Raw genomic sequence first — 12,190 nt, forward strand, 5'->3', positions numbered from 1 at the left:
GCCTTATATTTCTTTTCCAACCTCGGCAGTTGTGCTGGTAAAGAGTTAGGCGTCTTCATTAATTTGACCCCTTCAGTCCAGATGAAATCTATAAATCGGGACTGTGTGTATCTGTTTTAATGGTTGGTTCTTGAAATCATATAGGAAGCAATCTTCCTCTCTGTGGGCTCGTGGTAACTAGAACCGTTGCGCCGCCCTGTCCATTAATTGGTGGAAGCCTGCAATATCCACTGGAGGAGAATCCCCTGGCGGCACCTGAGAAGGGGATGGTGTCTGAGCACGATAGTCATCCCACTCCGCTAAATGTTCTTCACCATCCTCATCTACATCAGAAACTTCTCCATCCTCACGCTCTGGAGGATTCTCGTCATCATCATCATCTGGATAAATGGTTGTGTGAACTCGAACTGATGTACTCCTGTGAACAGTAACAGGCGGCGCCGGTTGTGGAGGAGCCAGTGCCGGCTCTGTAACTGGGTTCAACACCGATGGGACAGCGGTAACCTGTGGAGATGGTGGGAATCGTCGATTGTAATCTTCCAACATACTTTGGAGGTTCGATATCATAGATATAGGCAACATCGCAGCTGGTACTTGAGGGTGAGTTGCTTGATGCTGGCCATACTGATCCTCTTCATCGTTACTGAAGTCTTGGCACTGTGAGCTTGGTCATCAGACTCTTGATCTGAATCAGTAGCAAACAAAGGAGATGGAGGATTAATCATTTCTCCTTCTGTAAAAGTCCCGAACTGGACCGATTTGCTAGACTGTAGAGGCAATAAAGGCATTGAAGCAAATGAAGAGGCTGGCGTGGAAACTGTGTCCTGCGTACGCGTCGACGGCATGACATCAGTAGTCTTCTGCGAGGGAACTGTCTTGGATGCCGTCGTCGACGAGGAGACCGTCGACGGAGTAATCTTCATGGGCATCGTCGCCGTCGTCGACGGAACCTTCACTTTCAAGGTCTTAGTCGACGGAGCGGTCGTCGACGGGACAGATGGAACGGGTCCTCTCGTCGACGGGACAGACGTCGACGGTACGCTCGTCGTCGAGGGCGTAGACGAACCCAGAGTCTTCGATCCTTTCGTCGACGACGACGACCGGGTCGTCGACGAGTGAACTCTCTTCGTCGACGAAGATGAAATTGGAATTAATGAAGAAACAGTCTTAGAACTGAGAACCACTCTCATCGACGACGAAGACGTCGACGCCGAAGCCGACGACGATCCAGAGGCCAGCGTCGTCGTGACTGTCGTCGATTTAGATCCAGAGACAGCCATTCTCGTCGACGGAGCTGAAACTACCGTCGTCGACGGAAAATCCGTTTTCTTCACAGAAAAACTGGAATTTGAAGCAGAAGGAGCCTGAGAGCTATGTCTCGTGGGCCCAGGCGTGGTAGGTAATGGTGAAGACACCGCAGGGGTCAAAGCGAGGGATAGTTTCCTCTTTTTAAGAAATGGGGAAGGCACCTCCTGCACACTACCACGCTTAGAAGCTGCTTTAGAACGGCCTGACACAAGACTTTCAGCATCAGAAAGTATATTGTCTTTGTCCTTCAGCCTTTGAAGCCAAACTAGTAAGCGGCCTTCTCTGTCCTTAAGAGTTTTCTCTGAGAATTTTCTACAGAGCTTACAGGTTCCCACTTCATGGTCCGGGTAAAGGCAGTAAATACACTTACTGTGTGGGTCGTCATGAAATAATCTCAGCTTTCCACAGGAGGAACAAGCTCTGAAGAGAGACTTCTTACTTGAAGACATTGTGGAGAAACTGGAAATACTTGAAGAGAAGAAAACTGAGCAGAGCTCAGGGAGACTCCCTTACACACGACGTGCGGTAGAAAATCTGAGGGCTTGAGCTCTGAGGAGAAGGTTCTAGAGGGCTGCTGGCGCCTGATTGGCTGCAGTTTGGACTAACATAATGACAAGGATAGGCTGCATTGGAACTTTTATATTCCCATGCATTCCTATGTAGAACTTTTTGGTTAGGTACCATATGCTTCTTGTATGCATTTTTTGGGTTTTTCCTTATTATGTACTATATATATTTATTATATATTATTATATATTTAGTATTTATTGCTATTTTATTTACCGTGGGACTCCCACTCCGACGACGGGGAATATTCAAGCATGTGAATCTATGAAAGACACCCCAATACTGGAGAATCTCTCATAGTGGCCTTTTTTTGTTTAAGGAATTTTTCCAGAGCAGTTTTGTAAATAACTTTCGATTCAGGGTCGTAGTTCTGCCGCCACTTGCGTTCAAGTAGTTTGCATCGGCTTTTTTCCTCACGGAGGGTAGTTGAGGACCAAGGGGCAGAGGGGCGGGTTCTAGCAGAGGAAATGGGTTTGATTGGGGCGAGGGAGTCGATGGCAAGGAGCAGTGCAGAGTTGAGTCTAGACACATTTCTATCAATGTCACTGGATAGAGGGTCTGGCTGAAAGTTGAATAAGGGGTCAAAGGTAGTACAGGTGACTTTGTGCCACTTTCTCCCCAGCTCTTTTCTGGGGCAGTCGAGATGGGTCTCGAACTTAGCTCTAGGTTAAAAGGGACAAGATGATGATCAGACCAGGTGAGAGGGAGGGAAGGAAAGACTGTGATATTAGAGACATTAGCAAAGATTAGATCCAGGGTATGTCCAGCAATGTGTGTAGGGCCCTTAACTAACTGAAGTAAGTTCAAGCTCTGCATTGTTTCTAGCAGATTGTTGGCTTTCAAGCAGAGAGAATTGTCCACATGGAGGTTGAAATCTCCCAATACCAAGAAATGTTGGTGTTTGAGGGAAAGATCCGCCAACAGGTGGGTGAGTGCCGTTAAAGAGGGAGTTGAGGCAGTAGGAGGGTTGTAAACTAGTGAGCCTGCCAGTACTACTGCCGCAGTATTCGAGATAGTGAAGTATAGAGCTTCGATCATTCCGATGTTCGTTAGTTTAGTAATAGACAGGTTAAGGTGGGATTTTAGGATGATGGCCAGACCACCTCCTGTTTTGCCCCCTTCACGATTGATGCCCTTTAAGAGGTAACCTGGAGGGGTGGCAAGATGGATATCAGGAGTGAAGGTATCTGTGAGCCAAGACTCGGTGAGGAATAAGATATCCCAGGCATCGGAGATAATAGAAGTCCATATTTTGTTGGCGTGGCGGGGCAGTGAACGGCAGTTAATCAGACCTGCTTTCAGCTTCAGGGGGTGGGACAGATGTTTCGGCTGGCTGAGGCACCCTGACAGCTCCTAATTGATATTTATGGACTGCCGCGCTCGTAACCGCACACAAAATGCAGGAAATGCCCAACTTGAAATATATATGGCCTATTGGGGTAAGGGTATTACAAACACGGCACCGCGAGGACCAATCACCATGCAGATTGTAAAACAAAGCACTGAAAATGCTCACGCACGGAGGAATTTTTCCTGCACGATCCAGAAACCCCTTAACAATCCGGCTCGCAGCTCCTCCCCACTTCTGATGAAGTGGTGACGTAGCCGAGCCCTAACAAAGGCCTTTTGAAATATCAGCACACACTCTGAGGTGAGCTGTGGTGTGGGGATAATACCGTACTTACGGTTCACACAGACTTGTTAGTATTTATGCGAAGCTATTATGCACTCTTATCGATCCCAGAGGGGTACAGACACGTGGTCACACATTCATCAAGGAAGTCAGTTCGCATCGGAACCTACTGTGTTCCAGCACAGTGTAGGAGCACTAGGACAATTATCCAAGCTCTTTTCAATGGTTCTAGGATTGAAATTACAGATACAGGCAATAACTTGCAAGTAAAGAGCAATGTTCACAGGATGTCAGACATATTACAGGAATGAATCAAAGCAGAGGTTGGTGTCCCTCTTGGGTGACCAATCAGGACTCACACGACACTCCCCGGTCCTGCGGGCTTGGGTGCTACTTTTGAACATACAGGATCGGTCTCTTGGGGTGCCCAGCAGTCACTTCTTGGGAGGTAGGAGGGGGGGGGGCAAGTTCCTCAAACCAGGAGCCACAGTTCTCTCTTACCTAGCCCAAGGTGTGGCAGATGTAATCCAGCAGATGGTGCAGCCTTTAAGTCCCGGGGTCGGCAGTGATGTCATTTTGTCCTTTCTACAGTTCAAACATGATCTGAGGTTCAGTGTGCCATATTTAATCCCAGAAAGGGCCTTAGGGGCATGATGTGGTCACTAGCCAATAGCCTACAATGTCCCCTCCCTCTTGGTTACAACTTTCTGGCTAATGGTGGCATCATGCAACCCCAGAATGCACTATTCTGTCCACTCCCAAGATGTTGTGGCCCTTACTTAGATGTTAGGAGCTTGGTAGCCCACATTGGAGGTATGGCTACAGGCCCACAGGAAAACAAGTTTGGGCACTGGTCTCCAGTCTGTTTGCACCGCAAGCCTGTCTACCTGAACAAAGGGCAGCACCTCAAGAGTTTAATCTCCATTTCTGACCCAAGTTTGCTTCACCTTTGATCCACACTTTTTTGGGCAAATGCCCGGAGTGGCTTCCTGTGAAGGGGAGGTAATGCCTACACCTGTATTGTTTCTAAACCTGGGAGTCATTTACACTGGGCGGAAACTGTCTGGGTGACTTTTTAAAAGTTGCATTTCTATAATAGTGCCATTAGATTCAACTTGGGTATCAAGTTGGCTTTAATGCCATGATTAAATTGATACCTCAGTAGTCCTATTCCAAAGTTAGCTGTGCTGTCAGCCGGTAACCCGGTGTCAGCCGACAAGGCTACTAACTCAGAGCAAAACAACAATTTAGAAGTGTTGCTGCCAGGACATGTATATAAAATACATGTCACACTATTATATACTCCTCCCTTCCTTAGGGCTCGATAGTCCTTCCTTAAGGGAGACTTACATATAGTGTCAAGGAAAGTTTTTGCCAAAGGAATAAAGAGCAAAGTCAAACTAGCAGTGTTACCACTGCCCCTTCCAGTCTGCAGTGGCAGGCTGGGAGCTATTTGGTACTTTGTCACATACAGGGTGGCACAATCAGTGCTGCATCACTGGGTGGGCACAGTCTTGCATGCCCTGGGTAGCGTACACAAAGGGCTTAGAGGTCAGTCTTCACCAACAGGGGGTGGTTTTTTCAAAATACACTTTGTAAGGGGTTAGAACACTGGCACCGAGGTCTGGTTAGCAGGCCTCAGTGCACTAGAGTTTAAAAAACACAGCAGCATCAGTCCAAAAATGTGGGGGTGAACAAGCAAAAAGAAACATTTCCTTACCCCATCTGTAGGACCATTGCTGCACACTTGATAGCCCTCACATGCAAGAAGCAACCTAAGAAAGTGATTTGGACTAGAGTATCAGGACTTTGAGGACCAGAAGGCAGCATTATGTAATGTACTAGTGTTTAAAGCACCAGACTATGATCACGCTGGACTGTACAGACTGAGGTCATGAATAAAAGGAGTACTAATGGCTCAACTTGATGACAGCCCATCAGGGCTAGCTGATCACCCACAAACTGATTTGGGCAGTCATTACGAAGGAATGACTTGCGTTAGTGTGGGCTTTGAGGAGGTTAGGGTCTGTTTATCAAGTTAATGGAACAAAGACACCACAAGCCACTTAAGTGGATGACAAAGAAAACAAGTTACTTACCTGTAACTTTGGTTCCCCAGTATTGGTAACTTTCATAGATTCCCATGCTTTGTATCATTCCCCGTCGTCGGACTGGGAGTCTTGGTAATAAAAAATATCATAGTAGTAGGTACAAAAGAGAAAGGAAAGGCCTAGGCCTCATTCCCTCTTGTAACATATCCGCCTCTTTTTGTAAAAGAGACCAAACTCTAGGCATCAGCCAATCAGAAGAGCCTCACCCTTAAAACCTTCCTGAAGGAACCTCAGAGCCTCAGATTTTCGTAGCCATAGTGTGCTAGACACCATACTTGCTGAAGGCCGAGCTTTCCCCGGGGAGGTGGGTGGGCGCATGGGAATCTATGAAAGTTGCCAATACTGGGGAACCAAAGTTACAGGTAAGTAACTTGTTTTCTTGCCCCAGTATTGGAACTTTCATAGATTCCCATGCTTTGTATCAGAATAGCAAGCAGTAAACACCATAAACACATTTTGTAAAGAAGTAGATCATAACATTAGAAAGAAAATTACAAAATGTGTTACTCATGGAAGGTGGGATAGAAAGGAAAGCTCACCAATCACTTGAAGAGGTTTCTCAGGACAGCCTGGCCCACAGCCGTGTCATCCTGCTGCAATGACTAAGCAATAATGCTTAGTGAACGTGTGCACGCTGCTCCAGGTAGCAGCCCTGCAAATGTCTTTGATATGTACCCCCGCAAAGAGGGCCGTAGAAGAAGCCACTGATCTCGTTGAGTGAGCGCGAATCCTGCCCACCAGAGGTTTTCCTGCTATCTTGTGGCAATGCAGAATAGCACTCGAAATCCATCTCGAGATCCCCTGTTTGGACAGAGGGAGACCTTTGTTTGGACCGCCGAAGGCAATGAACAATTGCGAAGTCTTTGGTTCGGTCTATGTAGAATTTTAGACATTGTTGCAAATCCAGAGTGTGCAATGTCTTTTCCGCTGGAGTGACTGGGTTCAGAAAAAATGTTTTTAGGATCACAGGCTCATTTAGGTGAAAGTCAGTAGGAACCTTGGGAATGAACCTTGGGTTCGTCCGCAAGATGGTAGTGTTCTTTTTGAACTGCAAAAACTGTTCCTGGATAGTTAGGGCCTGCATCTCCCCCACTCGCCTTGCCGATGTGAGGGCCAAGAGTAAAGCTAACTTCCATGACAAGTATTTTAGGTCTGAGCGGTGAATCGGCTCAAAAGGTCCCTTCATTAGTTGAGCCAGGACTAAGTTTAGAAGCCATGTTGGAGGAGGAGATCGCACTGGCGGATAGACCCTGAACAGGCCTTTGAGGGATTGTTTGACAATTCTTGAAGACCATAACAAAGGACCAGAATCAGATCTTCTGAATCTCAAAATCGCTGCTAAATGAACCTTGATAGTAGAATGGGACAGATTAGACTTAGCTAGCGAGAGTAGGTAAGGCAGGAGTTGATGAGGTTTTGACGTGAAAGGATCAATCTTTTCTTTGTTACACCAAATACAGAATCTTTTCCACTTCAGTCTATGTTTTGTTTGTGGACGGCGCCCTTGCCTGAGAGAGGATGTCTTTGATCTCCTTGGAAAGAGGAACAGTCATGTATTCTCGCTGGTCAGGAGCCATGCAGTCAGGTGCAACGATCTTGGGCCTGGATGCCAAACTTGTCCTTCGGACATTGTCAGGAGATCCAGAACATCCTCCAGCATTATCAGAGGAACTAGCGACAGCAGATGGAGCTCGGTGTACCAGAATTGTCTTGGCCATGCCGGGGCTATAAGGATTAGCTTGCATGGTTCCGCCCTCATTTTCCTGAGGCGAGGAATCAGGGGAATCGGTGGAAACGCATAGAGAAACCTCCCTGTCCAGGCTATTGATAGGGCATTGCCCAATGAGCCTTGATGGTGGAACCTGCTGGCGTAGGCTCGGCACTTCCTGTTGGTTGGCGTCGCAAAAAGGTCCACCTCTGGTGTGCCCCATGTTTGAAAGAGCAGATCTAGAACCTGTTTCAGATCCCACTCGTGACTGACTGAGGTGAGCCTGCTCAGCCTGTCGGCACCCTCGTTTAGCACTCCTGGTAAGTGTTCCGCCTTTAGAGAAATTCCGTGAAGAATTGTCCATTCCAGAATCTGTTGAGCCTCTCGCGACAAGAGGAGTGACCTCGTCCCTCCTTCCTTGTTCACATAATGCATAGCCGTGGTGTTGTCTGTCCTGACTAGCAGTTGTGAACCCTGGAGACGCGGAAGAAAGGCTTGAAGAGCTAGCCTGATCGCTCTCAGCTCCAACAGGTTGATGTGTAGCTTTTGATCGCTTGGAGACCAATGGCCGCTGACCTGCAGGTCCTGCATCACTGCTCCCCATCCCTCCAATGACGCATCAGTTGTCAGTATGTGAGGTGATGGAACGCTTGCGAAGGATAGACCGTGGCATAAATTTTGTTGATGCGACCACCAAAGCACTGCCTCCTTCATCTCTCGAGTGACCATCACTTTGTCGCCGAACGATCCGTGCACTTGCTGCCACTGGAGGTCCAGTTGCTCCAGCAGGGGGGCGCATCCGGAGCCTGCAGTGCGGGATCAGGGGAATACATGATGACATCACCCCCAGCAGCGACTTGTAGCTGCGTACAGAAAGACACTTTTTTCCTCGAAGGCCTCGTGCTAATCTTTGCAGTTTCTGTATCCTCTCTCTCGAGTAGGAAACGCCTTTGAGAGCTGCGAATCCAACACCGCTCCCAGGAACCGCGCTGTCCGTGATGGCACCAGCGCCGATTTCTCTGTGTTCAAGGTGAGACCCAGATTTTGGAACAGATTGGTGCAAGCCTGCACTGCGTCCTGCGCTAATGCTCTGGTCGGGCCTTTAGTAACCAATCGTCCAGGTAAGGGAAGACCTGGAAGTGGTTCTTTCGCAGAAATGCTGCTACAGGTGCCAGCACCTTCGTAAAAGTTCTTGGAGCAGAGCAAAGGCCGAACGGCAAAACTCTGAACTGAAAATGGCTCTTGGCTACTGTGAAGAGTAGGAACCTTCTGTGTGCTGGTTGAATCGGGACATGGAAGTACGCATCCTCAAGATAAAGCGTGGCCATGAAATCCCCCGGGTTGACCATTTTCAAAACGTCCTGCAGGGATACCATCCTGAAGGATAAGGAGATGAGATAGGCATTTAGCTCCCTGAGGTCCAGGATGAGGCGCCATTTCTCCTGCGTCTTTCTCACCAGGAAGAACCTGGAATAGAAACTGTGGCCCTGTTGGTTGGAGGGGACCGGCTCTATCGCCCCTTTGCGGAGCATTTGTTGTACTTCCGAGTCGTAGGAGATGCAGATGTTTTGATGGAATGGCTGTCGAGGGTCTGGGTGGAGGGACTTCCGTAAACTCCAAAGTATGTCCTCGGCTGATGAGGTTGAGCCCCCAACGGTCCGATGTAATTTGGGACCAGTTCAGAAGGAAGTTTGACACCCTGCCTCCAACTGATGATCTCTTGGAGGGAGCAGTAGGCAGAGACAGAAGGCCGCTATTGGCGTTTGGACGAGTCCCGTCCACGGGCAGCCTGCTTGCCTTTGTTGTAAGGCCGTGAGTAACCAGAGGACTGGCCCTGTCTCTGTTGGTATGACTGGCGGTTAGGCTGGTATCCAGAGCTGTTCGAAGAATAGCGCTGTTGTTGGTATGCGCCTCTATAAGCCCCTCCTCTGCCTCTTGCGCCTCTAAAAGGAGTTTTGCGGTACTGGAGGGTTCCCAGCGATCTAGCTGTCTCCGTGTCTTTTTTGATCTCTTGAAGACTATCGATCAATTTGCCGAAGAGTGCCTCGCCATCAAAAGGTAGATCAAGGACCTTGTTTTGGATTTCTGGCCTAAAACAAGTCGCCTTTAGCCACCCTTGGCGTCTCAACACTGCCGCTCCTGCCAAAGCCCGAAAGGACGTTGTGGCAATGTCCATGGCACAGTCTATTATCTCCATGGAGACCGCTTCACCTTCTTGTAAAGTTTTCTTGGCTTTCAGCCCTGATTCTTGTGGAAGTTGTTCCAAATAGGGAGCTATATCGCACCCTAACTGGCGATTATATCGTCCCAATATTGCCAAAGCATTGGCGGCGCGAACCAGAAGGTTAGCAATGGATGAAAATCTCTTGCCCGTGTTATCAAGCCGTCGTCTATCCTTGTCAGGAGGGGCCGTCAAGGGAGCAGAAGGGTTCTGTGACTTCCTTTGCGCTGCCTGTGAGATAACAGAGTCCGGCTTGGGATGATCTGTTAGCGCTGCAGGTCCATCCTCTGGCGCTTTATACTTTTTATCAAGGCGCAGTAGCACAGGGACCACCGTTGCTGGGTTTTTCATGGTCTTCAAACCTTCCTCCCATAGATGTTCCACAATCGGAATGGATCTTGTAGTTTTGCGGTGAGTTTCTTTAAAATCGTACAAGAAACAGTCTGGTTTGAGCAGGCAACACCAATTTAAATCTTCCAGCTGCACGCTCCATCAGTTGATGAAAGCTGCCGATGTCAGCAGGAGGAGAATCACCTAAGTCTTGGTGAGGTGAAGCTTGATCCGGGATGATGTAGTCATTGTATTCATCCCCTTCCTGATCTGAGTCTTTGATTATCACCGGATGACACATCCGTATTATTATCATGATCCCCATCTGGATCCTCGGCTGGTTCCGACGTAACCTGAGGCACTGGCCGCTGTGGTTGAGGAGGAGTCTGTATCGGGTGCACAGGAGGGACTACCGAAGATTGGTCCTTCACTGGTGTCGACGGAGCAGACCTCCTTGGTGCTGGTCACTCAGCTTTCGACTTGTAGTCCTGCAGCATCTTGTGTAGGTCATGCAGGAATGACGTCGGGACTGAAACCATGTCTTGTGGTTCATAGTCCCTTGAGTGGTCTGTTTGTGGGTAGTCGCCTCCACCTTGTTCATATGCCTCCTCTGAGTCGGTTTCTTGACTCTTGATGAGAAGCTGAGATGGGCTATTCGCATAATCAAAACCATCCTGACCGTCTCCCTCAGAGTCCTCTTGGTCCAGCAACATAGTGGGAGGTAAAGAGGTCACCCTCCTTGGGGATGTCATTTCAGGCGTGATCCTTGTGAGAGAAATCGTTACCCTTCTCTCCGCAGCCAGTATCGTTGGTTGGTCCGTCGACGCCGGAGAAATCCTCGAGATAGGAATTGCAGATGTCGTCGTCACAGACGACGAGCCCGCCGTCGATGTAGAAATTGTTGTCGTCGTCGATGCACTCGTCGACGACATGACAGTCGTCGACAAAGTCGTCGACGTCATCGTCACCGCCGACGATGTTTTCCTCGTCGACTATGTCGGCATACTCCCCGTCGACGCTGCAGTCGCCGAGCTCTTCTTCGACGACGACGGAGCTTTCGTCGTCGACGCTCCCGTCGACGGGACCAATTGGATCTTGGGCTTTATTTTCGTCATCGACGGAGCTACCGCCGACGAAGTCTTCGTCGTAGAGGACTTGGAACTCCTCTCTGAAGAGTGTGATGAGGGTCTTTTGAAGGCTGGGTCTGTCTTCTCACCCTTAGGAGGCGAAACCAGTCCTGCCTTGCCCGACCCACTGTGGTGGGGGAACCTCTTGAACCCCGGCCATCAGACTCCCTGGGGGTCTTTGAAGCCTTTGAGGGGCACCCAATAGAGGAAGATGGGGAACCTCTACCCCTTTTCACTGACCTTCTTGAGGAAGCATAGGAAGCCGATTCCTCCTCATCACTGAAAACTCCATGTTTCCTTTCCTTCTGCCTCTTCAACCATGTAAGAAGCCTTCCAGCACGATCTCTCAAGGTCTTGGTGGAGAGAGTGCGGCAAATCTTACAGTCCTCTGCCTTGTGATCTGGATACAGGCAGTAGATGCAATCCTTGTGTTTGTCCTCCACAAACAGCCTTTTCTTCCCACAGGTGGAACAGGGCTTGAAAAGGGCTTTCTTCTTCTCAACCTCAGACATCTTGATGAAGAAAGAGTTTCCTGAAGAAAATCCTGAAGAAATAACTGTTGAAATGATTTTGAAACAGTAGAAATAGAGCAGAGCTCAATGGAGTCTCCCTAGCACAACGTGCGGTAGAAAATCTGAGGTTCCTTCAGGAGGGTTCTAAGGGTGAGGCTCTTCTGATTGGCTGATGCCTAGAGTTTGGTCTCTTTTACAAAAAGAGGCAGATATGTTACAAAAGGGAATGAGGCCTAGGCCTTTCCTTTCTCTTTTGTACCTACTACTATGATATTTTTTATTACCGAGACTCCCAGTCCGACGACGGGGAATGATACAAAGCATGGGAATCTATGAAAGTTCCAATACTGGGGCAATGGGAAGAATCCCAAATTGCGATGTTCTCTTGCATAACAAGGCCTAGATTATACGATGCAGCACAATGATTGAATCATGCAAATTCAAATGGATCAGACTCCCAAGAGCAGAGAATTCTAGGTAGTGTGATCTGAGAGGAGCAATTTTTGGCACAGTAATGGCCCCTACACTGTAAGCGGACATGCACCCCAGTGGCCAACTAGTGAAACTGGTATGACTTATTTTGACCATGGCATCACGCTAATCTAGTGTCTGCAGAGGCTTAGGCTGGTAACTGGTAATAAGAGACAAGAACCTGTTGTGACCTTGCTTGGGG

The sequence above is a fragment of the Lissotriton vulgaris genome, chromosome 4_1 (genome assembly GCF_964263255.1).
Source record: "Lissotriton vulgaris chromosome 4_1, aLisVul1.2, whole genome shotgun sequence".
In the NCBI taxonomy this organism is placed as follows: domain Eukaryota; kingdom Metazoa; phylum Chordata; class Amphibia; order Caudata; family Salamandridae; genus Lissotriton; species Lissotriton vulgaris.